General features: G+C 38.0%; 1 protein-coding gene across 1 annotated transcript in view; it reads left to right on the forward strand.

Moving 5' to 3' along the window:
- Positions 1-323: 323 nt before the first annotated feature.
- The window catches only part of ANKFN1 (ankyrin repeat and fibronectin type III domain containing 1), a 103101-nt gene continuing 78872 nt past the window's right edge, over positions 324-24552 (forward strand). Inside the window, exon 1 of the mRNA XM_014308954.2 lies at positions 324-381. The gene's annotated coding sequence lies outside the window, so the exon portion shown is untranslated. The remainder of the gene's footprint in view (positions 382-24552) is intronic.

A 24552-nucleotide genomic window follows, 5' to 3' on the forward strand; every position in this document is an offset into this window, starting at 1 on the left:
AACTATGAATAGATGCTTTTAATGTAAGAATTCCTAGGTGGTTCCATTTCTCTAAGGTTGCAAGACATTCTGGACTTTTTATTTTCTCTCTGAAATTGTTGTGCTGTTTTCAGTACTTAAGAGACAGACTCCAAATGAAGCAGCCATTCCTAACCTATGCAGACAAAGGGAGTGGTTCCCTTAGCAACAGGAACCATGTGGAGGTTCTCAGAGAGCTCTCTTTTCCCCCTACTCGTGTTTTCTTTTAACTCAACATTTTGCACAGCATCTTGGAGACTCCGACAGCTGGGCTGGAGGCAAGCAGCTCTTCCGGCTCTGGCTAACCCGTGCTCGAGGGGCAATTGTTCTACACTCATCAGACAGAAAAAATGATAATCATGGGTAAGTGAACTGGCAGACAATCAGAGTTCACGCTGAGGAGGGGGAAAGTTTACTGGCTGGCAACCAGAAGTGTCCAGCACTTCCCAGTAGGCATGTATGCTTGAAGCAGGGGCACTAGTGTGATGCTTGCTTGTTTTTCTGGTGGGATTCCATGTCTGCATTTAACATTTCAGGGGTTAGAAACATTAGTACAACTGGGTTCTATCCTTAGCATGCTACTGACTTCCTTTACAGTTCTGAACATCTCATCTCACCTCTCTGTTTTCCTTCCTCATCCATTAAAAAGAGATTATATGCCATGAGGATCTCAAAAGGAGTGTAAAGTACTGGATTATATAGCTTGTCAAAATTGTATTTGATTTTGAAGTTGATGATAAGGTGTGCAGAACCTGAGATTAAGTATTGATCTTTTATTGTGAATTCAGCTGAATTAACTTTCCTGTAGATAGATCTAGTTGCTTTTCTTCCTGGTACAGAAGAGATGTGTGCATGTAGTGCTTTTACATATATGTGCCTAGGTAAAAGAATTTGTGTATGCTGGTGTATAAGTAACAGAAATAGAGATGTCTATTTCCCTCAAAATAGCTACAGCGTGCATAAAGTAGTAGCTGTGATTCAGTGAAATCCAGCATACTATAAAATAATGAAATTTAAGCTTTGTATGTATTGAAGTTAACTGCGTCCCTAAAGTGTTCTGCATTACCAGCGCTCTAGCCAATCTCAGTTGGAAAAGCCTAATGCATAAACTCCCTAAGTTTGTATTCATTTTACCTAAAAAGAGACATCTGAATGATTCCAATATTAAGCCAGTTTATTTTGTGGGGGACTTGCATAAGGGATGAATTTGTCTCTGTTTTTCCTAATTGGATGTAGAAAGTTCCTCTGGTCACAATTTTTCATCACATTTGAATTAAAATTCAAGCATCCAAGTTCATATTTCGACAAATTGTGCAGCATACTGATCATCTGGGTGCAGGCTCCCTTTGATTCCACACTCACAGAGTCTCAGTGTCGCAGTGAATGCATTCCCACTACAGCGACTTAGTTCTTGTATTTCAGATGTGATTTGATTACTGCAGGCAAAAGCAGTCGCTGTCCCTGTATGCGCAGAGCAGCTGCAGAAGTGTCACGCACCAGCTCCCCACAGTCCTGTCAACAAGGAACTGTCATTGCTCTTCCTATTCCTTGCCCAGCACAAACCTACAGATCCCCTGCTCTGTGCTGGTACAGCAGCCAGCACCTCTGAGTTCTTCCTGGGGAACACAAGTGACAACAGTCACAACACTCCTATGTGCCTGGGAACTGATGATTTGTCTCTCAGCTCCAATTTAAATGAAGAAAAATTGCCATGTTTGCACCTTTATGAATAATATTAGGTTATGTGTCTGAATAAAGAGGAAAGCAATAATGAGTCAGTGAAATTAATTGTTCCCTTTTGCTGTCTAGGGTTATATTTCTATCCTTTTATACCCTACTTCAAACAATATTACTGCTTGAATCAGTGATACTAGCTAAGGTACAGGATTAAAATACTGTATGTTTAGTGTGAAGTGTTTGAGTTCCTAATAACAATTTGGCTTGTATGTTTTGCAATATGTGAAGAAAATCCTGGGTTTAGGGTGTGGGGGTCTTTTTAGCAAAAATTTTAAGTCATTGCATATTGATCTTCTTAATTACTTTCCCCATCCCCATTTGATATCTAGTTCTGCAGTTTTTCCTTGTTCAGTGTTTTCATTTAGAATATATTTTCAATTTTCATTCAGAATTTATTTTCAATTTTCATTCAGATGAACGAAAATGTCAGTCCTTTTGCCAGGCCTGCGGTTACAGATTATGTACGAATAAGCCACTGAGAGCACTTTTAGTAACTTCACATTTACTAAGTTTGTCCTGTTATTAGCAATTGTTATACTGTAGCTTTTATCCCAGCATTTGAAGTGCACTGGATAAAAGAAGCCTACCCGGAAATCAGAAGACAAGGAAGTAACACCAAGGGATCACTTTATCCAGAAACTAAGTAAATAAGAATTCTAATGATCTACAGAAGTGTTATATGTCTTAGAAAATGAAGCAAAGATAAAGCAGAACAGATTTATAACAAGACCTATTTCAGCTGATGCTTTACATATAGGACTAAGCTGAAACAGGAGAAAAAGTGGATGTTAGTCTTAAAGACGTGTATGGTGAGTGACCTATAGGAAGAGGTATGAGAAACTGATTTATGTGGCTGGCAGCCAAGGAGTTGGCAAAGTTTCATGGTTTTAGCAAGAAGAATAATCTCACACAGATCAAATATCGGGATCTCACCATTTTTATATACTATATGATTTTTCAACACCAAGTAAAAGCCAAGGTTTATAACATAATTCTTTGTTCAATCTGATTTACTCATTAAAAGATCAGCAGGTTAACTCCTCCAAGATACCTCTGGATACAAAGCAGATAATATATTAGGTTGTGTATGGCTTATGGCTTTTTGTGTTGTAGTTCTGGAAAAAGGACTGGTGTGATGGTCTGGGGTGGGGCTGCCCATTGCAACCTGTTAGCACTCGTCTGATCCTTCGCTAAAATACTTCACTACTGCATCAAGGTGGCCAGGGGGCATCCTCTTCTGTAAAGGCTTTTCAGTATCTTTTGTGGGAAGAGCCAGAAAACCTAGGAATTGTGAATGTTTCCTACGCAGGTGTTTCCAATCCCAGAACTGATCTGGCTTTCTCAGAGAGCCTTAAAGGATTTAAGAAGCCAGGACCAGTGACCATGGACAGTCTGTGGCTGTAGCTACACTCTGAATACTTGGGTTGTGTAAGTCCTGACTCTGGGTATTGTCTAATTTGCAGACTTTGTATTGTGGCTAGAGAGATGCATGTGGGTCAAATGCCAATTAGCCCATGGGACTAACAGCCCAACTACTTGCTTAAACAGATGGAAGGTTTCAAAAAGGACAAGTCACCCCAAATCTTCCACTGCCCCTTCCCCCCCACCCCCCATTTAGTAATGTTGTATTGCTGAGCCATGCACAGTTCTTGCTGTAGCATTAGGTAAGAGCAGTGTGGTCTTACTGACACAGGTAATAGCAGCTGGAAAAACACTGCAGCAATGAGCTTAGCTTGTTCCAGGCTGATGAGAGGGCAAACTCTTCAAAGACCCATGAGAACACTCTTGTTTCTAAGGTGTACTAAATCCAGTGTTTTCACATCTTCATTCCTAGTGTTGCCATTGTTAACTCATTAATGACAAAATTTGCTATAATCCCATTATGTTAAATTGATATATAGGCTTATTGAACATTGTATAAACTGTACTGAATAAACAAGTAGAAAATTTTAGAGCCCAAAGATTTATTTCACTGAAACATACATATTCCCCAGCAATTAAGATGTAAAACTAACAATGTGATGTGCTGAAAATATAATGGCAATGAGTAGCACACATACATTTTCTAAAGTGCAAGAGTAGGTGGGACATCTGAAAGTGTTCAAGCAAGGAGTTTGGATAAACAAAACTCATCTTAAATTTTCAGATTCATAAACATTATGCATATGAGAAGATTTAGATTAATGTTTGATATCTTCTCATGAATGTTATCAAGAGAGTTTTAATGGACAGCTCTTTGGAGAACCAGTATTATTTCCTTATGTCCTGTTTCATTTAATTCTTTAGCCATGGGATTTGAGGAGCTGTTTTCTTCTCTTCCTATGTCATGTCAGTTTTCCCTTTTTGCTTTTTTTTTGTTTTTTTGTTTTTTTGGTTTTTTTTACCAGAAGAAAGCCCATCACTGATTTTGTAGCCTCCTCTTATGTCATATTCAAGCCTGTGTTAAGGATCATCTTGTGTGATTCAGATTGGGTTTGTTCTGTGCTAATAAACCTTGAGAGTCTGCAATGCATTTTAGAAGAGTTCAAGATGAGCTTGAAGCTGTTGTCTAAACTTGCTTTCCCCAGACGCATGTCAAGAATGCACACAGAACAGCTCCAAGGTCAGTGTTTGTGTCCTGCCTTACAGCAGAGGCTGAGCTAGGGAAGATGGAAATCTGCAGAGAGATCCTAAAGCACTCCTTTCTAAGTCTTTTAAGGCTAATGTCTCCTTTTCCTTTTGTACCCTGACAATATTGAAATTAATGATTTACGGATTTAAATTTCACATGGAGTCAAGCTGAGAAGATGTACCTGACTCCAAGTTTCTTCTAAATGCAAAGTTGCCACAGCTTTTGTTCCAAGCTAATCTTTGTGTGACTCATATGGCAACGCTCAGCAGGCCTGGGCTCCTGAAGATGTTCCTTTGAGGTCAGCAATTGTCTCAAGCAAATATTTGCCACGTCATAAATCTCTGCTTTTATAGGCTGGATTCTATAGCCTCTCTTTTGGGCAGTACAAGATTATACAACAGCCATCATGCATCACCAGGGGAGGAACAAATTCTTTTAGAAAAGGAGAGCAGATACTCAGACTGAAACACAATGTTTTTTGTAGCTAAACTAAGTTTTAGATCAGTCAGATTGTCACTTGAAACAGATAGAAATTTCAGGTCCAACATTTTAATGACTGAAGTAACATGTTGTGGAAGCTGAAATATGCAACCAGCGCGCATTTGAAAAGTGAAGGAGAAGTCTGAAATATTTCACTGAATGCATGATTAGAGTGGTTGGGGAAGTTTATGTAAGAATATTTAAAACTATGACCATATGTCAAAAATTGTTATAATGAAGTTCATCAAGTTGGTTCAGAAGTCAATACTGAGTTAGAATTCCCATTTAGCCATTTATACCTCTTAAATATATATATATATCTCACTAGGCATTTCGTATATGGAAAATTTGACCTATGATCATTGCAAAAGAATATGAAAAAGAACTGGCTATTTGTATTGGATTCTGTCCACTGTGACAATTGACAGTACTTTTTGGCTCAAAAGTGAAAATAATCATTCAATTTTTATTTCATACATAGCCAGAAAGTTATTATTTAAAAATAATCAACATAGCACTTTACTTTGAGTTGGAATTTCAAGCAGATGATGATTTTTAGGGGCTTTTGGAAACTGAATGGGCTGACATAGTATGAAATATGCCACATCTAGCTAGTTAATGTTGACAATTTTAGAAGTGGCCTCCATTGTCTAATGCCTCCTGATTGCTTTTCACTGCTGTACTGTGTATAAAGAAACCTTGTGGCATCACTGGGCAGTTGAATGTCTCTATGTAGTTTATTTAAAATGTTCTTCAGTTTTCTGGCATAAATTTGTATTGGCTTAGACTGATGCTGCCTAAACTTGACCATGGTGGCCAATTTGGGATTGAAAGTGAATGCCATAATAATGCTATGTTCTTATATAAATTACACTTTGTGTCATTATCTGTATCTATTTTGAGCATTTAGGACAGCAAGTGGCTGTCTGAGTGCTCACAGGGGTAAGGATTGAGCCTCAGCTGTAACAAGTTTCAGCACTACCAAATTTAATTGAACTACTACAGGTCATATTAGCTAAAGAATGGTTTCTTGAAGCAGTACATGAACAATATCTCTATTTCATTCACATGATAAGAAGCTGAGAATTGCAAGACGATGTCTTATAGCAAGGCATGTTATTTTACATCATGACATGCTACAGGCATTTTTAAATTCCATAAGTTGAGGGGAAGATGAAGTTTCAGAGAGCATACCAGATTCTGAGCAATGGAAGTGAAAAACAGGAAGAAGGGAAAGAATGGTGTGAGCAGTTGAAAGAAATTTATTTTATTTTGTCACTGCTTGTCTGCCGTTTAGGGATAACTACTGCTCTGGACAGCTCCCATCCTATCTCATTATTGTCCCTATCAAACAACACTAACTCCTTGCTATTTTCTATTTAAGGGAATGGAACAGAATGGTAAAAGCTTTCCCCACTTGATATTTGCTGTCGTGTTCATAGGGCTCTTTCTTTAAACCCACAGGATGCCACATCTAAGCTGTGAAAGTGGTGTTATTTACACTGAGCATAGTCAGTCCTCACAGCCTGATTACAGTGCCAGTTAGGATCAGGTTTAGATTCATCATTCAAGAAACAAAGAAAGCATTGGGGTAGAGACAGGAGAGATGCTATAGGAGGATGGTAATGGGAAAAGTAAAATATTTTAGCCTGCTACCCCCAGCCTCCCTGGCTGTCCAGTCAGTGTACAGAGTGCCTTTCCAGGCGAGGTGGCCAAGAGATAAATGTATGTGATTTTATACAAATGTCATAACTTGCAGCTGAATGTTATTTATAGATATTAATTAGTTCTCTGTCTTTGCTGTGTTGTTATGAACCTCTGTTCAGTTTCTGACATGTTTTTCATTAGGTTGATTAATAGCGAATTTTTTAATTATTTAAAAACTAACTGCACTGCAGGAATATGTAGAGAGCAGAAAGGTGATAGTAATGCACAGCTTTAGTGCTAGACAAACTGCATGTTGAGAATAACTGTGGTCATTGTTGCAGGGGACTTTTTTTCCTTTGAAAAGTTTTGCTGAGCTTAATATTGATATTGAAAAAGGTGATGCTTTAGACTTCATATTTCAGCTGTTGACATAAAGTGTGTTTTATTGTAAACTAAACTGAACAAACTCTCTGTAAACCGTATGTCTCAGACCTTACTCTTGCAAACACCTTCTCATGGGTCTTACCTCACCAAATTCAGCTCTTTATACATATAAGTGTGTTGATTTGCTTTCTTGCTTTAAATCAATGAGCTAGAAAGACGACTGCCTTCAGGACACTGGGACACTGGTGGGTTTGTGCATGTGAGCAATAAAATATGTAATGTACCAGCGTTCTTTCGAAGTGCCCAACCAGCTTTAGTGGCACTTTTATCTTGCTCACAAAGTTTGCCTTACAGGCCCAGGTTTCAACACTGACAGACTTCCCAAAAAGTGGCTGGATTGTTTATTGCAAGTTAGCTAAAACCCTACATTTCTTAAAGAGGGTATTTAGATTTATCTTGGAATTTCAAATTAATTTTATAAAGGGGTTTTGTTAGGACAGAAAGGGAACATAATGCAAAAGCCTCTGAACTTTATGGAAGTTTTTAGCTGATTTCAATGAGCTTTGAGTTGAACTTTCAAGGGATGTTTTAGAGAATTAGTGTACTTAATTACATATGACATTTATGAAACTGAGAATAATTTTTTCTGTCATGCTAAAAACTCCATGGTCATTAGGATCAGAATCCTGAAATTTTTGGTGCCCAGTAACAGAGATGAATTAGTAGCTCATATTCATTTTACATTTGTTGTTGTTGTTCGTAAAGATCAAAATTACATATAAAACCCAAGACACCCAAGTGGTGAGAAACGGGAATGAGACTAAGCAGGATCAGCTGCTAATCATGTCTCCAGCACAGGTAACTAAACCCACAGATAACTCAGCTCTTCACCTGGCTGATTCCTCTGGGTCTTATTTATACTGAATGCTTGGAAGGGGAAGTATTCTCTCTTGCTAACTGTTTGTAGAAGGTATAGACCCAGTTTCAGCAGAGTCTCTTGATACTGTAGCAATAAAAAGAAAACATTAAAGCCTAGAATAATTGCTTTAATTAGATGCTTTAGAGCTGACCAACTTCCGATTGCAGTAGAAATGTGCTATGCTGGCTGCTGTACTAAGGACAGAATAACTAGTTTGTGTCCTTGAGCTTGCCAACAATAGTCTTTTCAACTGCAGTTACCTTTATTTTCCCCAAACTGAAATGCAATACCAGTATAGTAACAAACAGAACAAAAATGCAAGCCATGTGTCCATGTATTACCAAATTGTTTTATTTTGAAAAAAAACCCAAACTACTCTCTAGTATATATTCTTTCCCCCATCCAAAATCTAGTATGTTAGGGATCCCCACAGACTTTAATTCAGTCTTTGCATTCAACACAGTTTTTATCATTGCCTTCAGATTTCTGTATTGCAAGCATAAGAGTAATTTTGTTCAAATCCAGAACTTTTCTCCTTTCTAGAACTATTGGTTTCTGTCCATAGTTCTCTATTTTGTAGAGTTGAAAAAAAAAAATAAAATTAGTAACAGTTTGTCATTTATAAAGTTCCAATTTGGATGGAGGTCTGAGCAAACTGGTCTAGAAAAAGGTGTTCCTACCCATGGCAGGGGGATGGAATGAGAGGAGCTTTAAGGTCCCTCCAAACCCAAGCCATTCTATGATCCTATGAGTTTTACTGAATTTGTGTTGTCAATTTTCAATAGTTCAATGCTACAACACAGAATGTGCATCATGTTTGGTAAGTATGAGAAATTGAAGAGAGACACATCTTGGTTTTGTCCAAAGATTTACTGGAGTCTTCTGCTGTCCTTGTCTCTCTGGCAAGATCAGAAAAATTCTTGTAGACAATTAAAAAAAAAAATCAACTCAGGGTTAGAAGAGTAGAGTAAATCAGATCAATTATTGCCTTCCCCTAATGAAACAAGATTAGTTTGTACATGATTCTACAGGTGAAATTCACCATTAATGGTTTCCTGTTCTTTGGTTAAATCTTAAATGGGAATGGAGAGCTTCCAAAAGTTCTCACTCACGGTTCTTACTATGGCCACTGATAATGGCTTCCCCCAAACGTGGGGCAATGTTCCCTGTGTGTGAGACAGATCTGAGTGTTGAGAGATCAGTCAGCATTTCATAAAATAGGAGCTTGTTCTCCTGTACAAGGAGTATTTTAAAATAGTGGCTTTTAGAAATCTGTTTTTCTTGGGAGTCCCTTCATTTCTTGATTTAAAAGTTAGACTCAGAGATTTGTACAGGAAGAACTGGATTATTAACATGCAAAACCAGGCACCAGCAGACACATATTATACCTGTCTGAAGATATTTTTGAAGTGTCACCTAAGATAGATAATAGCTAATAGCTAGTAGAAAAATTCTGCAAAGGAAGCTGAGGTGTCAGAGTCTGTGTGCTAGAGAATGCAGCAACTCTGTGTGGTCACTTAGAATACTCAGTAAGTGACAGGAAGTTTATTCCACTTCCTAAAGCTTTGGGGCATGGTGAGCAGAATAACACAGGGAATTTCTGCTAAGGAATTGGTGTGTTGTAAATTTGTGTCCCAGAGTAATTTGCAGTGATTTTCTGGATAGACAAATGCAACAGAAAATGAAAGGGAAATAAAGGAACAGACAAAAGCCAAGCTAACCTCAGCTTGCAATCCAGACTGCAAAGCTGGGAAAAACCCCCAGTTTCCATCTGGCTGAACAGAAAGGGAACACAATCCATAAAAGTGGATATTGAGATCTCCTACAAGTTCAAAGAGGACAGCTATGCATCCTTAGAGAAACCATGACCAAACTTGTATGGGTAGAAATGTAAAAATAGCCTGTCAGCAACTTTGTGGGTTTGTTTTCATGTTCTGTAAGACAATCACTGGTGGTAGACAGACCTCCCCTCTTTGCTTCTGACTAATCTGCACAGGAGGTTCAAAAGTGAAATATGAATTTTGCCTTGTTTCTCCTAGTGAATGGTTTGTGGGGAGGGCTTATACTTGGTCAGACATGTTAGGAAAAAGTGGCAAAAATAAATTATTTGCTAACTATGAAAATGAAATGCAGCCCCTTTTATGAGATAGGTGGAGATTTTTGCATGTAATTCTGTTTTAGTGAACTGCAGCCTCACAAACTGCTGTTGGTGTAGGAGTAGGACCATCATTTCTGCCTTGGTTCAAAAAGATTGGAAATGGCTCACATAAGCCAGACACTTGAGCATGTCTTCATTTTAACTGTTGCAGTCTGATCTTCTCCTAAATTATTGTCCAAAGGAATTCCATAGGGACATGACTTTAACTGGAGGAGGGAAACTGCTCACAGGTGGGCTCACTGTCCCTTCCTCATTACATCTTCCAACAGAGCTGTCATCAGCATTTTGATTACAGGATTTTTCTGCCTCTCAGGTAAGTATTTATTGCACTTTAAACTTCTATGTCATTAACAAGACTGCATCTATTTTTACATAAGTGCATAATTTAGTATTTTACTGCTTGGGAGAAAAAAATATTTTCCCATACTGATTGAAGGAATGCTGGAAAAGAGACTAATGCAATTGGAGATTCCAGTCTTTTCTTACTGACTGCTTTAGTGATGCTTGCCTACTTGTTCCATGAAATCAGGATCTGAGCCAAATTTTGTCAATGTTTTAAAGCGTAGATTTTCACAGTTTGCAAATGGTAGAAATCTGTTGCTCTGAAATGTCTAAGTTGTTTTCAGGCTGTCAAAGATCAGAAAGAAACTAAAAACTAAAAAGCCAAAAACTAACTGAGAACCCAAACCTTGAAATTTTCACCAAGCTGGAAAATGGGTTGAGGTTCACTTGTCGCAGTGTAGAACACTGAGACTGACACTTACAGAAGAAAAAATGCTCCTTTCCTGTTTAGAATTGTAAAGCTTTTAAAGTAAGGTTCTTCAGAATTATTATGGTGACTTCTGTGAACTTCTTCCAATTTTCAGCTGCAAAATCATTGGGTCTCTGGAAATAAACAGTACAAGCTTCTAAATAAACAACTTTAGGTTTTCAGAAATTACCATCTTCCCAGTAAAGGATTCTTCAACTGGCAGAGTAAATTCCCTTTATATTTAGGCTTTCTCTACACACCAATTTTGTTGACATCAATGGATTCTGTGTATGAAACAAGATGAATGTACAGTGGAGAAATGTCCTGAACAGCAAGAACATCTTTTCAGTAATTGAGCTTGCATACAGAGCAGTGAAGAATTTGCATGGTTACAGATGCTGTAGAAGATTAAATATAAAGGCACTGTTACCTGCAGAAATGAAATCCATCTTGTCAGCTAGTTGGAAGACTCATGAGCAGGAATTTCCTGTTGTGGCCAATTTCATCCCTCCTTCCTCCGCCCCCATTACGTCTTTGCTGTGCCTCCCTCTCCAGCTCTACCCGAATATATTTTCACTACGGCACATTTAGGTATCAATCAACAGGAATCTCAGCTGCTGTTGTGCTTAGGGGACAAACTGTTCTTTCTTCATACTAACAAGGAATGCCTGAAATAGCCAGACACACAGCACTGATTGATGCAGCTACAGTTTATACACCTAGATTCAGACAGTCTGAAACTGCCAGAATTAATGGCTTATTATTAGAAAAATACTTCTGCTAGACTTATAATTTAAAACCATTTAAATGCCTCAGGCATAATCACTGAAATTAAAGTTTTAGCTTGTAAAGTGCTTGATGGTGCAAATTGGACGCATCTGCCTGTCTCAGGTGCATTTGCTCTTGCTGTTTGAGTGGGGGTTTTTTTGTATTTTTCTGATGTGATATCTGGGATTATGAAGATTGATGCGCATCTTTTTATAGATCAAGGTATGTCCCCATATTAATAGTTTAATTTGGGGGAACTTGGATGAAAGAATATGGGACCCCAAAAGTTTAGGACTCTTAATGTTTCTGCATGAACAGAAAATAACCAACATTTTCACTTGACAGCCTTGAGCTGTGTGGTTTGCTTAGCTTGTGGGTGCCACTGCTCAGGGAAAACACCAGGAGGATCCTGAAGGAATCCTACATTTGCTATAGTGTTGGCAAATGCAGCAGCTGCTGCTTCTCCTGGATTTATTCCATGACATATAGCAGAATTAAGGGCTCCAAAGAGAACCTGTTGGCAGTGAAGGGAAAGTACCAAGTGAGGTGTGAGAGGAGTAAGATACTACACAAACAGGCTCTATGGAACAAGCAGCTCAGTTTTGCCACACACATGCTTTTTGCCTCTGCCTGGGACTCTTAATCTAATGGTGAGCCTTTCTAGTTTATACAGGGGAGTTTAGGTTTGTGGCTGGATTTCATCACAAAAATGAAGCATGATTTAAAAGCTATGGCAACACAAAATACAGAATATTGAGCTATGGGAAGCCTGCCCAAAAGCTGCATTAGCCTGACTGCTCAGAAACAGGCCATGGGCTGCTCAGGAGGGGAAATCAGAAAACATGAGGGACTAAAAGAGGTTTGTGACTCCAGCTGAGATTCAAGGCCATGTGCTGCCAAAGCAACAGTCTGCACTCTGAAAGAGCTGTCAAATGTTCAGAGTACCACGACACCTGAGCAAGGACTGTCCCTTCCATGGTGTTGAGCTGTGGATGGCTGCACCTGTGCTAATGCAGTGCTCTGAGTTTGTGTTACTGTGTGAAATTGTCAGAGAAAATTATCACTGCAGTTAAGGAAGCTTTTAACTGATGGATTCTATTAGCTAAAAGAACTTTTCTGGGAATACAGAACACCTCAAAATATTTATGAAGGCTGATGGAAATACTTATTTATTTATCACCTGATGGATATATTGTTATCATCCTTATTGTCTTGTAGCCTTGTCAGTCAGAATATCTGCTTGAATCATGTAGAACTTGTGAATTGATAAACTAGAAAAGGTGCTGTATGCTGAGCAGCAGATTTCTTTCATAAAAAGTTTATGCTTTAAAACCCCCTGGTTCTGTTATTTTAGCAGTCTTCTTTTAAAAGAGGATGTTTTTCATTTTTCATGGCCCACTATCCCATTCTGTCTGTCATCATTTAAAAAAACAAAAAAAGAAAGGTCTCTTCACTATTTCACTATTGTATTTTACTTTTGAACTGTGCTATTCACCAACCTTCAAAGAGAGAGGAAGGACTTAGAGTTGATCCAGGGGAAATCAGAGCCCCCTGTGCAACCCTGAGGCTTTGTGGGGCTGCACCCAGGGCTGGCTCTGTACTGGGGGACACAATGTCAGCCTTCCAAATCAGTTGCAAAACCAGATTATTTTCCTGCTCTGGCAAAGGGCATATTTTTTCCCCTGGTTTTACTCCTGGTAGCTGAGCACAGTGTGTTGGTCTGTAGAGCCCAACAATCCCCACAGTGGTGGCTGTGCCAGGCCATTGTCCCCTGGTCTGTCAGAGCACTGAGTCACCCTGTAAGCAAACGTTGGGTGTTCAGTACATCCCTGTTCTCTTTCCACAAGAACTGCTTCTGAAAAGGTCCTTTGAACTCCAGCAGTGCTAGGAAAAACACAGTACTGATTTCACAGGTTATCTGAGGCAAAATCTTGTTTGCATTCTCTGGATAATTTGAGGTATCCTTTATAACTAAGACTTTCAGACACCCCTCAGAAAAGAAAGCATTTCAGAGCCTTTTTTACAAGTTAATTCTGGTAAAAGTCCTTTATATTTAGCGTGTCTTGGCGAATCTCAATACATGTGCTGTATTTAAATGAAACATGACTTTTTCTCTATTTATTTACATTTCATTTGTTTCAGAAATAAATTCCTACGATAGTCACAATATGCAAGTGTTTGTGGTTTTTTTTAAATCTGGCTCTGAATAGCTAATATACTTTTATATAAATTAGGGCTAAATTAATGACATGTTTACACTAGGAACATTAGGACTGTTTGCGCTCTCAAAGCACCAGGAAGTTCATGCAAGGACATATTTCTTATTTTTATTTAACATCCCAATTTTTTTGACTCAGAGTCTTAAGGTTAATAGGCATATTTATAAATATAACCACATCAATCTATATTGTGGCTCTCAGTAAGTGCTAGAGAAGAGTTGTTTGCACAGGAAGTTAAGACAAATTAACTAAAGATATGATTTTAAAGTATATTAGTTAAAGTGCATTAAAGCTTGGTGTGAATGTTCTCATTCAGAATAAAGTGACTGTAGTTCACTTTACCTTAATGCACTTTAAATTCACACCTTTCAGCTAATTTAGCTTAACTTCCTGTGTGGACAAGCCTTAAGATTGTTCCCATTAAATGGGTCTGCTGAGCTTTATTTTCTACTTCTTAAATCCAAACACGTAAAATAGTCTTACATTCTAAAGAGACTATGTTTTAAAAAGAGAAAATTTTTTTGAGTTTTCCAGTCATTAAATCATTAAATTTGTTTGAATGGAGTTATAAGTGGTAAATTTTAGTACAAACTATATTTTGTCATTTTTATTTTTAATTTCAGGTATGACATTAGTGAGAGATAGGATATGTTTATCAACCAAAAACCCTATGGGCAACACACAAAACTATGACAAATAATACTTAATTAGTCTGGATTATATTGGAGCAGAATAAAGAGGGTTTGAACTATTTTTTTTTCAGGATTTCTGAACTTTTAAAACTCTGGAGAAAAGATGCTGCACATGAATAGATTGACTTACACACACAGTGATTTTGGTGCTGGGAGGATGTGAAACTTGGAGTGAAATCTGCACACAGAGCTCTGCCCATGACCCCTAGTCCCTGACATGGCAGTGCACAGATATTTTCTGTTTAAAAAGGCTACTTCCTTTCACTGTTGCTTAGCAGTAATTTTGGTAGAGGTATTCCATCTTAAAGATAGATGTTTGATGACTATTTACTGCAGTACCTTTGTGTATTTTAGGGTGCCTAAAGTATAGAAACTAGTCATCATATTACTCAGAATAGATTTTTAATTCGTTTAGGTTTAGGTTTGTACCCTTTTGTTCTCATGTTTATTATCAGATAATAAACTGCTTCTGCAGTTCCCTGTAAGTTCTTGTCCCAAGCACTGCACAAGGCTTGGTGATTGAAGTGGAACCAAAAACAAGGATCTGAATTAGTGGTTGGATCTACAAGGAGTGTTGGTCCCAATCCAGCAGCCTACCTGAGCTTCCACTTAATTTTCAAGTATTTAAGTGGTCTCATTTTCAGTGGAATACTGAGACTTTTGAGGTGTTAAAGAAAATCATGTGCTTAATGGTTTCCAGGGTTAGGGCCAGAATGCTGAACACATTTTAGGATTTAGCACATTGCATTTGACTCTGCTGATGACATGAACTGTAAGCAGGGAGTTTTGATCAGAGCTGATACGTGGCTCGAGAGACTGTGTGGCAGCTGATAGCTAAGTATGTGTGTAATAAACACTGTCATTCTGGCCTTCAGATAATGGTGACAGAGCTCCAGTTATCTTTTGCTATTTCTCTTACTGTTCACATTCTTAGGAAGCTGTGTTACAATTCTTAGAGCAGTCTTTATTAGCTTTGAACATAACTTCTGTTCCCTCATTGCATTGTTGATAAAAGTTACAAATGTTTGAGACAATGAAACTATCAAGTTCCAGTAATTCCTGATGGCCTTTTCCATAAAAATCGACATTTAAGTGAAATAGAAGAACAATAGATGAAATTGTGGGTTTAAAATACGGGTAAACAATAGTAAGCAGATATGGTAGTGTCCAAAGACCAACTTTTTCACACATTTCAATAAGATAAAATACATTAATTGGTGCTCAAAAATGGATTGGCATCTGATATGTGGTAGATTTACAGACTATAAAGGAAACAATAAGTCTTTAGCATCATTAATGGTTCATGTATTTGTAAGACAATTTTGCCACTTGCAGTTAGGATTATTATAATATTTTCTGTGAGTCTGAGAGTAATGCCATTTCTTGCCATTTCTTGAATCAACCATAGAATATCATGGAGGCAACATGTCTTAATAAACCCAGGCAAGAAGCACTGTACAGGTATTATTGGTGTAACAGGATCACCTACAGACCCTATCTCATTAGGTTTTGCCTGTAAGAAGGCAGGCTTGCTGTGCAGGCTGATGATGGATGAGGGTGGAAGGGGTCAGAGAAACAGGCAGCAACTTGGTCACAGTCATGTAACAAGAATAGAAATGGAGTCTCCTGGCTCCCAAGCCCAGTGTGTTATCCAGTATTCCACAGTGCTGCTCCACCTCTCTGCTCACTTGTTTCTTAAGCTCAACCACTGAAATTGGACCCCCTGTACCCTGCATGTGACAAGGAGCACCACCAAAATTTTCAGTAAGTTGAATGGCCAGGTTTACCATATTAGTTAGTAAGTGTAATATCAGGTTTCTAATTTTGCGTGCAAAGATCATCATTCCAATTGTATTTTAACACCAAAATAGCACATCATGCAAAATGAATTTGGCACAAATAGCGAGTTTATCTTGTCTTTATTTCCTCTGTGCATATGATAGGAACAAAGTTGCATTTCTAGTTGCTTCCAGACAAAAGTGTAGTGTGTGGGAAGGACTGTAAATTTCTTAGGTTTCTGCAGCCAAGTGTTTAGATAAAGGGATGACTGTCAAAGGAAACGTTTTTTCAAGCTGTTTTAACTTCAAGATGAATAATTAACTTGTACCAGCTTTTAAGCTTAAGTCATAAATTCTGTGGATTCTTTTCCCTGGTACAACCTTTTAATCTTACAGTAAGTTATTTTGTAAAAAAAAAAAAAAAAAGAAAGTTAATTCTTTAATTCTGAATCACACATTCAGTATTGCGTCAAGCTGTAGTGAGAGGAGGAACAGTGGGAACAGTGAGATTTCTTCCTTTATGCTGCACTGTGAGAGTAGCAAAGGATACAGGGAAAGAAATTAACTATCCCACAGCTACAAGAAACATTGTCCATGCTGTACACGTGGACATCAGCTCACAATTCCAGTATGGGAAAGTTCACCTGTTGTACTTGGGTTGTTGTACATGCTTTGATATTATCGTCATTACAGTAACTGAAGAATTTCTATTTGGAAACAATTCTTCATGCTGGCATTTACTGTGAACAAATATGGGATACCACACCTCCAGATTTTAATTTCTAGATGAAAAGCCTCCAATATTGTGAAAGCTCTAGCTTCAGATTTTTACCTTCCAATATTTTGACACATTCAAACATTTATCCAGGTATGAGAGGCCAACTGGAGCATCAGCAGCTGCATCCATTGGCAGTTTCAGTGAGACAGATCTTACAAGAAACATTTGGGTGTACTCACTACAGCTGCTGTCTGCCTGCAGTAGAGCTGGCACTCTCCAGACATTTTGGGCAGACCTGCCCTACCACATGTGCCTTCAATTCCAGCTACACTCAGTAAGTCACATCCTTCAGGAAGGACCCAACCCACTCCACAAGCTCTGTCTGATTTTTCCCTGCACAGCCAGATTTGCTCCATTCCCCATTTGCACAGCCATGATCCCCACCCAGATCTGACACGATTGCAGGTGTTGAGCTGACAGCACAGGTGCTGCACAGCACATCTGTAAGTATTGCAATCTGGATGTACTGTAGGAACCCCAAAGGCTCTGTCTCACATTTAGCTGAAGCACGTGCAATCTGTAGAAACAGAGCTTTGAGTTGTTATAGTATGGATGAATGAGAGATGAGGGAGGGAAGGAACACCTCAAACCAACTCTGCTGTCACAGAAGGTGCTCCTGACTCTCCAGCTTTACATGCATGTGCTCAGGTAACTACAAGCACGTGTGTTAATGCAGCACTGCTCCTCAGAGCAGGGGATGGGGTCAGGGCTGGACACCCCAGCAGCAGCTGTGCTTGGGGCTGAGGGTGTGCCCAACATAAATCCAGGCTCAGGCTTGCACAGGGCAGTGCTCAGGATGGACGGGCTGAGCAACAGCAAACAGCCCTGCTCTGCAAACACTCTCGTACCTCAGAGTGAGCTGCAACTTGTGCTTCACTTGCACTATTATTTAAGGATTATTTTTCTTCTGAAATACAGAAGAAAATTATTTCCTGAATCTCCATAGAAAAAGAAAGTTGATCTTTTTAAGTATGGTAGATTATTTAATTGTTGATAGAAATAAATTGCATCGTGTAGCCACTCCTATGCACGGTTTATTTACACTGCATGTCCTATAAACATATCATAACCTCACTAAATTCTCTGTGCACTAAAAGAATGTGGCTAGTATGTTCAGATGTGCTTCATTTTTACTTTTTACAGTATTCTTTGTCTGCTCTTAAGAAAATTAATTTGCTTTAGAAATTACACTTGCGTGCAAATTGTTGTCAGATAATAAATGCAGCCTAAGTGTCAGCCAAAATACACCAAGGTTATGGCTCTCGTATTTGCATTCTGTATTCCTTCACTGTCCACTAAGGCAAATTAATTACCCTGTGTTTCTTCTGCAAGCCAGCAGGAGGTAAATTGGTATTGTAGAAATGAAAGGGAAGAGTCTAAAAGAAAATTGTCAATCAATTTGTTAAGTTTTAATTTCTCTTTACTGCATTGTTTTGCAACATCAAAGCCTGAAAATTAAATGCCTGTCATTGCTCTGAGCATTGTCCTAGTGCTGCTGGCACAGGAACTGTGAGTAGCGAGAGAAAATGTCAGATGGCTTTTTGAATGGCAGCAAAAGGGCATCATGAGAAATTGAAAAATCTGTTTCCTTTAAGTTCTAAAAAATCATTCATTTTTTGTAGAGCTATTGAATAATTTGAACTTTTGTTTTTTTGACAATTCTGGTATCTTGGTCTTTCCATGTGGGAGAGATTCCATCTAAATTATTTCATGAAGATGATGTTGTGTCTTTTGCCAGCCTAGGTCATCTTCCATTATATTCACTGGCCTTTAAGCTGGGTTTATACATAGAAAAGTGAAGTGTTTTAGAGTGTGTGCCATCTTCCTACTCTTTACACCTGGGTTTAAAGAACTGAAGGATGAGGCACAAACACAGTGTGTGCATATAAAAGGGAGAGAAATTGGGGTTGAAAGGAGCTGAAAATATTAGTAAAGCTTATTTTTTTTAACGTTATATTTATATTTACAGGTAAGTCTGGTGAGTTCACAAAAGTCAAGTGGGTTGGTTCCCTCATTGAAAGGGTTAAAGATCTGACTGATCTGAACCTTCAACACTAGTGCAAATTGAAAGATGTAAATCTGATCTCACAAGTCTAGACATGACTGTCAGCTACTTTTAGCCATTGTTCTGTAGTGATTTTTATGTTCTTATTTTTATTTAATGAACAGGTTATTTTTCTCTTCCTCTGTAATTCTGACCTCATTCAGTAGAATCTCAATCTGCAACTCCCCTTTAACTTTCAAAAAAATCTCTTCCAAAACAGGTTCAGAAAGCAGTTTCCTGTGAATTTTTATGAGGATGTTATGAAAATTAGGGTTGCATTTTTGACCCCATTTAATCTCCAAGCATCTGGCTTGCACTGTTCTGCTTGGTGATGTTTCTTTCCCCCAATATGACTTTGATAAATACTTTTGGTAGGCTGCTTACCCTTTGCAATTCAAAGCATTAGAGTTATTTACTACACTCCTGCAAACTTTCCTATTGTTTCCACTGTCCTTTGTATCAAATAAGTTGGAGACCAGCACCAGCTTTGCAGGAGATTGATTATGTGGCTGTTGATGGCTGCTTCTTTGGTAGTTTTGAATTTCAGTGCAGAGTAAGAAGAACTGTGCGAGTACTATAAAATTATATCTTTCTTGCTTTTATTTTCCCTTTGCACATGATGCTTTTATTAAGATGATATACTATTTTTATTTGCCATGAAATCTTAGTTCTACAAAACTAATTTAGTTCAGATGGAAATACTTGACATATGAATTTTTAAGAACTTTGATGTCCTACAGGACAAAATTCTTTTCCCGCACCTTTAGTCGATGAGCTGTATTTTTACCATCAGTAATATTTACTTTTTTTTTTTTTTTTTTGTAGCATAGTAGTACCCCACTGTGAGAAGCTACCCTCTGTAGTAGGCATTAAACCAGCATTGATCAGCAGAATTCTTGCTCAGAAGAAGTTACAGTCTGAAAATGAACATAGAGAGGAGAGGAAAGGAAAGAGGTTTTATCCTCCTTTTACAGAGGAAAAACTTGAATGGCATAAAGACATTTCACTGCTGTTAAAATCAACTAATTGATTCAAACCTCACAGTCACTCTCTGTATAAGTAATAGGAGTGAAGACATCTAAGTTAGATATACATGTCTAAACAAACATACTGGGAAATAATTAGCTTGATATAAACTACCCCCAAATACAAAGGTTTACGTAAGGTAAATCAGGATGTGACCATCTGCTGGTGGAAAAGACTCTTCCAGTGGGAGTATTGGCAGCAAAAAACCAAATTATATTCATGGACATGTATAGTTCAGTGCCCTGATGATCAAAGAAAATTAAGAGGCATCTCAGGTCTTGTGTTCATCCTTAAAAATTTAATGTAGAGCCTTAAAGTTTGTTGACCCAGACACATAGTTGTGTGGTGGCTCTGTTTGTTCTACAACAGGGTTATAAATAAATAGTCTATAATGTTTTGGTCTACTGGGAAATAGCCTTTGGAAGTACAGAAACTGTGACATGTGCAGCGTTTGCCTGCAACAAAATCTCTCATTTACCTGTGGGAAATCTTGGTCTTTGGATCTCTCCTCTCTGGATATCCCTCACCACAAGATATCCTGATGAAGATAAAATCCTAATGTTTTTCTAGGTACTTGTATGAAAAGCCCTTTCGATTGAATAATCTTAGAAGAAGATGGAGAGAAGACTCACTGAAATTAAGCGCTCGAAATGAGAGGAATATTTGGGAACCTTGTAATGTGTGTGGTTATGTCTGCCAAAAAAAAAAAAAAAGCTTGAAAACCAAAAATTATATCTAATCTTTGGTTTTTGCTCCACCACTTTTAGCAGCCCAACCAAGGTAAGCCAGTTCATTCTGTGTAAAACAACAAAACTCCAGATGGCATCCTTTCATTGAGCTATCTAAATGAATTTTGTATTTTTGAGAAAATCAAATGTCTCATAATTTGAAGAAGCTTCACCTTGGTTATTTTCTTGGCACACATTATGATATAAAATAATAATCATTTGAAGATCTGTGTAAAATCTCAGAAGTTAATTTTCCCTAAAATCACCTCACTTAAGCTGTGTCTCTGTATCTAACTCACAGATCACTCTCTTTCAAGCTCGGCGAGGAGCTGCTTTTACATTATCTCACTGGATAACAGACAATCCCCAATAATTAATGCCAGATCCTCAGCTCTGATACTTTCATGGAAACCATTAGGCCAATGCCAGTTTACATCATTTGAAGATCTGATCCAGCAGGTATAAAAATGAAAATGGCAAGGCAAAAAAATATGAGCAATTTGATATCAATAAAAATGTGCATGAGGTCAGGGAGGAGAGAGCCTTTTCAAGTTTTCCTTTGACTTTTTATCCTAAAGAAGAATGTTGGTTTTTTCCAGTCATTGAGCAAGATAATGCACAGCAAATGATAAATTACAAAAGAAAATAATCTGTTGCAATAAAACCTGGGCAGAGCCCCAAGTATTTGTTCCCAAAGTATTTATTTTTCCCCAGCTGTATTTATGTGTGAATTCAGTGATGTTTGTAAAACAAGTATTAAAAATTGTAACATTTGGAGTTATGTGCATTTCCAAAAAAAGTTTCTCCTCTTTCAAAATTCAAACTTTGACCTTTCTGAAATTTCACTATCACAACTAGCAAGGTCCAACTGGTTTTTATTTTGTAATGTTTTCAGAAAAAGAAATTTCAATTCAGCTGTTGGGATCAAATTTCTAATACAGAAAGTTACTCAATCGCCCAGAAAAGAAGCTGTAATAGATCAGAGAACAGAGCACAAGTTATTGTCTCACTTTGAGTAGCAAATATATTTTGGCTTGTATTGAAATTATTGTTGCCATAACTTATGCCCAGAAAATATATATTAATAATTATTTACAAAGAAAAAATTGAGTCAGTGACAAATACAGAATTAACTTAAAGAGGGGGTGATTTCTTTTTGTAGCACTTGTAGAAAGCCTCAAATGCAAATTCTTTTGAGGAAAATTACAGTTTCAATAATGAAGTGAGTGAAAAAAAAGAAAAAATATGAAGAAAAAAGAAGAAAGAAAGAAAGAAAAGAAAGAAAGAAAGAAAGAAAAGAAAAGAAAAGAAAAGAAAGAAAGAAAGAAAGAAAGAAAGAAAGAAAGAAAGAAAGAAAGAAAGAAAGAAAGAAAGAAAGAAAGAAAGAAAGAAAGAAAGAAAGAAAGAAAGAAAGAAAGAAAGAAAGAAAGAAAGAAAGAAAGAAAGAAAGAAAGAAAGAAAGAAGAAGCTCAGATGTGAGACCTTTTCGTGGTTTTGGTTTGTTAATCAAAATTTTTTTTAATTATAAGATTTTTTGGTTTAATGTATTAGACAGTGTGATAGGTTTTGGTGTTGGTTAATTAATAATGTATTTATTTTTTGTTGTGAGACAGGATTAGGAGAAAGGTAAAGTAGGTTTAAAATTTTAAAAGGGTATAAAGAAAATTTATTAATAGTAATTAAAAGTAGGAATTAAAATAAACTTTTTTTGAATACGTTTTTGTTTTATAACATTTCTGAATGTAGAAAATGAAAAGTTACAATTGGGTCCACCTGCTGTGGGGACAGCAGCAGAGGCAGAGAGCAGCCAGGTTCTGCTGCAGCCCTTTCCCTTCTGGCTGGCCCTGAGGAGCCCACGGCGACACCCAGGGCGTTCCACTGCCTGCCCCAGCGGGGAAACTGAGGCAGGAGGGCCGGGAGGGGGAGCTGCTCCTCACAGGGCAGTAAAACTGCTCAGTGCCCCTGAGGCTGTGGTGACCCAGGCCAGCTCTGCTCTGTCAGAACCGTTTCCAGCCTTTTACTGAGGTGGGTGACCAAGATAACCCTGCCTGGTGGGAGCTGCACAGGGAACTGGGAACAGAGGCTGAAACGTATTCTCCTTCCCAGCGGATCCTACAGAGGAGCAGTTCCCTGTCTGGAGTGGTTTGGGTGTATGCTGGGGCCTAGCCTCGTTATAAGGAATGGAATATATGGAATCAAATGAAATTCTATATGGGACAAGAAATGGGGTGGTCTTTATAGCAGGGTGGTCTTAAACTGAGGTTTAATGTATGTACAATATACAAACATTTTTGACAGACCATTAACACCTATAATCTTGTAAATATTTGCAATTTTCTAGATCATAAATATAGCTGCATAAGCAGTTCTTTCAGGACATCATTTATACTCCATTAAAGGTTAATTTACAAGTTAGTACCTTATAGAAAGAAGATATGTGTACTTTTATGTTAACTTTCTGTAAAGGGAGACTGGTGTCTCCAGCAGCAATTTGTAATTCTCCTGTGACACTCCCAGTGGCACTATTCAAAGCACTATTTGAATTCTTTTCATCAGCTCATGTTCACAGCAAACTTAATCTTCTGTTTTGAAGGTGGAGGGAGAAAGAAAAGAGAGGGGGGGAGAAAAACCAAGCAAGCTAGATCTTAGCTCTTATGTCTGTGTTCCCAAGCATCCAACTGTTTGTTTGCACAGCCTCCCCTGACACACATTCTCATTTGTCACAGTGCTGATGATACCTGCTGCTGTCTCTGAGCCCAGCTAACCAGCCTGCCTGGGCTGGGGCTGGGTCAGGGGGGAGGTAAATAGTAGGGGATTGACTCTGTGGGCTATGACTTTATTCACTGTAATGGCATTTGTGCTTTCTAAAGATCAAAGGCCAGGAAAAAAAAAAAAAGGTGGGGGCAGGGGAAGAGAAAGAAAATTGTTCACTGTAGACCTAGTCAGGAGCTTTCAGAAGTGCCTGTGAGAAATTAGGTGCCTCTCTTGCACATTTGATCATCTAACATTGAAATCCTGGTGAGAGAGCTTAGAGAAGGATCTGAAGAGAAAGGAGAATAACCACTCGTAAGTCAGGGCTGTTGGGGAAGAATTAACAAGGAAGGTGCCAAATTTAACTGGATTTTGATTTATTTTCTTTTTCTAAATGCCAACTTTGCTTGTTCAGCCTGGTAGTTAAACAAATGAGAGGCTTTAAAACTGCAGTTAGCTACAGATTAAAAGGAAAAAAAAAGAAATCTGTTGTAAATGCATATATTTTGTTGCCAGCTATTGGGATAAAAGAAAGCTTTCTCAAATGGTATGGTATGGGTTCCTACAATGGTCTCTATGGGTTTATTTGCCTTCCATAGGATTTCCCACGAAGAAAGATGAAAGCTTTATGCTCATTAGTCACCAGGTACTACATGTTTATGTTCGTTATTCATATCTTAATACTGTAAAGACTTCAGCAGCATTTTTTTTCCTGTTTCAAACCACTGAGCACACTGCAGAATGTTCCAAGCTTCTGTATTTCATATATGGAGTTTCTTTCAGCTGGTTTCGTGAACAAAACAGAGGGTGGTCATTATGGTGTATTCACATCACACTAAATAGGAGTTAATGATGTATTCTCACTGTACTGTTTTCACTGAAAGATCTTTATAAAAATTGAGGCTTTTATCAAAACACAATGATATCAACACTTGAGTAATTTTCTTGGGCTTAGGGATGAATTTCTCACTAAGGGATGTGAGAACTGGAAACTTTGACCACTGTACATTGCTTTTGTAATTTTCCAATCCATGCTTACATTTCTTCTCTGAAAAAGGCAGAT

This window comes from Geospiza fortis, unplaced genomic scaffold (genome assembly GCF_000277835.1).
Source record: "Geospiza fortis unplaced genomic scaffold, GeoFor_1.0 scaffold221, whole genome shotgun sequence".
NCBI lineage: Eukaryota > Metazoa > Chordata > Aves > Passeriformes > Thraupidae > Geospiza > Geospiza fortis.